Source organism: Echinops telfairi, unplaced genomic scaffold (genome assembly GCF_000313985.2).
Source record: "Echinops telfairi isolate 266 unplaced genomic scaffold, ASM31398v2 ScPeMD7_7457;HRSCAF=8495, whole genome shotgun sequence".
NCBI lineage: Eukaryota > Metazoa > Chordata > Mammalia > Afrosoricida > Tenrecidae > Echinops > Echinops telfairi.
Genome location: NW_022111357.1, coordinates 25,230,935 through 25,235,408, shown reverse-complemented (window position 1 = coordinate 25,235,408; position 4,474 = coordinate 25,230,935). Strand labels below are relative to the sequence as shown.

Sequence of the window (4,474 nt, the reverse complement as noted above, 5' to 3'; positions counted from 1 at the left end):
AAAAACAACAACACTGGGCTATGAACTGCAAGGTCAGTGGGTCAAACCATCCAGCAGCTCCAGGGAGAAAGATGAAGATTTCTGCTATTGTAAAGATTTGCGGTCTTGGAAACTCTATGGGGAAGTTTTCCTCTGTTCTTTAGGATCACTCTGAGTATGAGTTGACTGAATGACGGTGGTTGGAACAGGGGGAAGTACATTCCAGGTAGAGGGAATAACACAAACAAAGAAAGGAAGGCAAATCCCTGATGTTTCTTGAGAGTAAATAGTTTGACTAGATTTGTCAAAAATAGAGCAAAACATCCCTCAAATGTTTCCTAGCATTTGGATTTGCCTTTTTAGCATTTTGGATCTTGTATTTTTGTGTTTAGAATTTGCATTTTGGTGAACGCTGGCCTCGAACCTGTTATTGAGCGTTAGCTATGCCATGAACAAGCTGCGCATAGCAACTGAGGCCAAGACTGGACATGTGACTACATCTTCATCACCAAGCTGCCAACTTGCGGAAGGCTCTCCCCCCAAGAGGAAGAACCTCCCTGGGCAGGGAGTACACGGTGTTTTGTCAGGGCTCTCAGGAACACAGGGAGTGTTGCTTGCGTGTTTGCTGCTGTTCTTCTTTGTAAATCCTGATATAGCATGTAGCTTGGTTTTACACTTTTACACACGAGAACACCCCCATGCTCCATCACTATCGGAGCTGGCTTCCTGTGCCTTGGGCAGGTCTCTTGTGTTTCCCACCCTTAGAGAATGTTTCTTTTGCTGAGAAGTTAAGCGGGACTGTGACCCCAACTGCCACCCCACATTTTTGTTCCTAATAGCAGTGAATAAAAAGTGCTTCTAAGGACAGGAAATTCGCCTCCCCCTGAGATGACTCATTCTATTCCCAGGACCCAAAACCTTTGAAGTTGTGGAAAATATGTATGCAATGAAACATGTGCCATTTCTCCATCCTTCACATGTATAATTCAGGGGCATGAATTGTATTCACCACATGCTCCAGGACCACATCTCTTAGGACCCTGTTCTCCACCTTTCCTGGAGTCCTACTAAAACTACTTAACATGATTGGATCTTTAGGACGAGGGAGCTTCCAAATGTTTGTGGAAAAACTCCATTATCATTCAGTTTCATTTTTCCAAGAGATTTCTTTTTGGAAACCCCCCCGGATGTGCCAACACAACTCTAAACACGTACCATGTGTCACCGCAGAATATAGGTGGGAAGCAGCAGCTTTGTCTATTGGCCCCATTACTCAGTTAGATAAATTGAGGCATGGAGCCGGTTAGAAACTTGCCCCAGGGCACACAGGTCATCCGTGGTGGCCGCAGAGCCTGGGCTGTCAACGACCAGGCTTCCTGCTCACTGGGGGGCTGGAGGCAGGTGACTGTGACTTCTGATTGTCAAATCTCCGGGGGAAAACCCTCATGATCGTCTTTGTCTTGGCTCTTCTTTTTCTGTGTAGTGGAAAGAACACAGCCCGGTAAGATTCCGGGCCCACCTTCCACAGGAGCTGGGCAAAGGACTTGATAGCTGCCCTGGGTTTCTGGCTTGTGGCATGGAGTGGTAAGGCCCCACAAATCTCGTGAGGATTAAAGAAGCAGAAGAATTCTTTAGGGGAAGAGTTAGAGACAGAAACTTCCAGAGGAGTCCCTGGGCCTGGATGGAGCCTTTGCCAAGGAAACAACAGCTTCACCTTTGGATAGTTTTGTTTCACAGAGGTTTCTATGAGTTAAGAACCAGCCTTTTGGGCTCAACCTTGTATTTCTGATGCTGGGTCAGGCATTGTTGCAGTGCTGGGCTGAGACGTGAACTGGAGGAGAATCCTGCCCTCAAGGGGGTGGGGGTGGGAGGGGTGTTTTTAGTTGGGGAAGTGTGGCTGAGAGGAGAGAAAAGAGCGGAGCGCACTGGGCTGTGGGGAGATGATTAGTTAGGGGTGGATGTTCCTGTCGGGGCTTTGAGCTAGAGCAGTGGCTCTCAACCTTCCTCATGCTGCGACCCTTTCATACAGCTCCTCATGGGGTGGTGACCCCCAACCATCACATGATTTTTGTGGCTACTTCATCACTGCCATGTTGCTACTGTTTTGGATCAGGCGACCCCTATGAAAGGGTCGTTTGGCCCCCAGGTTGAGAACCGCTGAGCTGGGGTATTTGGCATTAGAAGTGTGCCAGGGCAGTGAGTGAACTGGGAGAATGGATCCACTCAGTAACTCTTATTGAGCACCTCCTGTGTGCCGAGTTCGGGGGTACAGGCGTGAAGGACACAGTAGAGTCCACAGTTTAGTAGGAAGTCGTCATAGACAGCATACCCTGAGTGTCTCAGTTTCCGAATTTCCAGGAACTCTTTGAAGCCCTCTCACATTTACTGAGCACTTGGCAAGGACCCTTCATGGTCTACCGGGTTACACACTGGGCTACTAATCACAGGGTCAGCAGTTCGAAACTACCAGCTGCTCTGAAGGAGAAAGATGAGACTTTTTATTCCTGTCTCAGAAACCCAAGGGGGCAGTTCTACCCTGTCCTGTAGGGTCACTATGAGTCAGCATCGACTCGATGGCACTGAGGTTTTCTTTTTGGTGTTTCTGAGAAGGTAAGCATGTACAAACCTCTCTCCTGTATCATCTCATTGACTTACCACAGTCACCACAGGAAGCTAATTCAGCCATCTTCCTATTTTACAGACAATAAAACTCAGATCGGAAGAGATTAAACGCCTCCCTGCTGAGGACACGGACACCTGGAGGAGAATCCAGGTATGTGTGATCCACAGTGCAGGTTCTTTTCCAAACACGGCTCCTTCTCCTCACACGCACGCGCGCATTCCGCCATGCCTTCCCTCGGGGTCACCTGGTGAGTGACAGCTGTGCCTCAGTCACTGCTCAGCCGGGCCTCCTCCTGGCCTCAGTGTAGACATAAGAGTGTGGATTAACTCTCTCAGGGGAGAAACGGGTCGACTCCAGAGGGCAGGTCCCTGGCAAAACGCCTTCATGGAGGGGGTAAGGAGATGCCAGGGAGCAGAGAGCGAGGGCCTGGGCAGCCGGAGGGCAGAGGAGGCGGAGAGCGTTTGGAGGAGGCAGCAGTGGTCAGCTAGGTGGTGTCTCCAAGAGGTGGAGGGGGTGAAGCCTGAACTTGTCCAACACCAGATTTCTTGGCCACCCAAGGGAGCTGGATTTCACTGGCTAAGTCTTGGAAGGAGAAAGCCATCCCTTTCTTCCTAGTCTGTCTCCATCCGGAAGCTCCGCCCCGATAGCTGCCCATCATGGTGACCTTGCTGGGCTTCCACAGCAAAAGCCCCACAGTCCCACAGACGTGATCGAGGGGTGGTACTACAGGCAGCAAGGAACCCACATCCGAGGGGCTTCACCAAGTTTGGGGGGACATGGAAAGGAAAGAGAATGGCGTTTCCCCACACCCATATCGAAGCCCCCTCATCCACCGGTGCACTGAGGATGGCTCGGGCATTGTGCTATATGGACAGTTGCCATGCCGCTAGCAGGAGCTCAGGCTCCGGGATGGGGCCTGGGCAGAAACCAGGCAGCAAAGGGTTAAGGAGTGGGCAGTGAGGACATGGAGGTTTCTCTGGGCTTTGAGGGAAAAGCAAAGCTGGGGAGTGAGGTCAGCAGAGGCCAGGAAGTGGTTTGTTTTCCTTCTCTGGGCTCTGCTGGGTGAGGGTGGGGAGCCCTGTGTCTGCTTGTCTGGCGAGGAGGGAGCCGGGGGAGGAGGCGGTGTGGACAGGCAGGGCAGAGAGCATGCACCACTGCAGGACACATCTCCCGGTTCTCCATGTAGCTGCAGTCTGTTGCCCCTGCCCACAAAGGAAGCACCCACCTTGGGGAAGGACTCCGTGTGTCCCCAGCAAGGCCTGGTATGCGGTAGGCTCTCAACAGATACTGCTTTGCCGGAAGTCCCTCGTTCACTCCTGGGTTACAGAAAACCAAAACCAAAACCAAAACAGCCCAAATACTTGCATGGTACTGAATTGACCCAGTTGCCCCGAGATCCTACCGGTTAGACAGGAGGGAAGAGGAGATTGAGGGGGCCTGAAGGAGGGGTTACTCTGCTGGGAGGGGAGAGACGGGGAGGAAAAATCAACTGTGGGCGGAGGAAGGAGTCTACATGCACATCTTCTCAGAAAAGAGTGTCTCTGGGGCAGAGGAGAGAGGGGGCACAGAGGGGAGAATGAGAGTGAAAGTCAGTACCTGTGTCCCAGCGGGGTCGGGCAGCTGTGCTTACCCATCTGCAGGGTCGCTACGCATCAACTCAACAGCTGTGGGTTCGGTTAATGTCCCAGTGAGCACATTCTGTCAGGTTAAGTAACAATAAAAAACAAACTGACACGGGGAGTCCACGTGTGTCAGAGTAGAACTATGTACTACAGGGAAGAACAGAGTAGTTCTCTGTGTAACACACGGGCCCAACGTCATCAGTTCTCTCTGCAACACACGGACCTGATGTCATGTTATCAGTTCTCTCTG

General features: G+C 51.4%; 1 protein-coding gene and 1 long non-coding RNA gene across 3 annotated transcripts in view; one reads left to right on the top strand and one right to left on the bottom strand.

Moving 5' to 3' along the window:
* The window catches only part of LOC101647942 (phospholipase A2 group V), a 29,228-nt gene that overhangs the window by 6,485 nt on the left and 18,269 nt on the right, over window positions 1-4,474 (top strand). The window contains exon 2 of one of the 2 annotated variants that reach the window (XM_045299050.1): window positions 2,681-2,752. The gene's annotated coding sequence lies outside the window, so the exon portion shown is untranslated. Of the gene's footprint in view, window positions 1-2,560; window positions 2,753-4,474 lie in introns of those variants that run through there. The other variant, XM_045299051.1, reaches the window with a different exon arrangement.
* LOC123522672 overlaps window positions 1,168-4,474 on the bottom strand; it is an 11,657-nt gene continuing 8,350 nt past the window's right edge. The window contains exons 3-5 of the long non-coding RNA XR_006680908.1: window positions 4,199-4,300; window positions 3,828-3,918; window positions 1,168-1,454 (exon numbers count right to left, since the gene is read on the bottom strand). This is a non-coding gene — a long non-coding RNA (uncharacterized LOC123522672). The remainder of the gene's footprint in view (window positions 1,455-3,827; window positions 3,919-4,198; window positions 4,301-4,474) is intronic.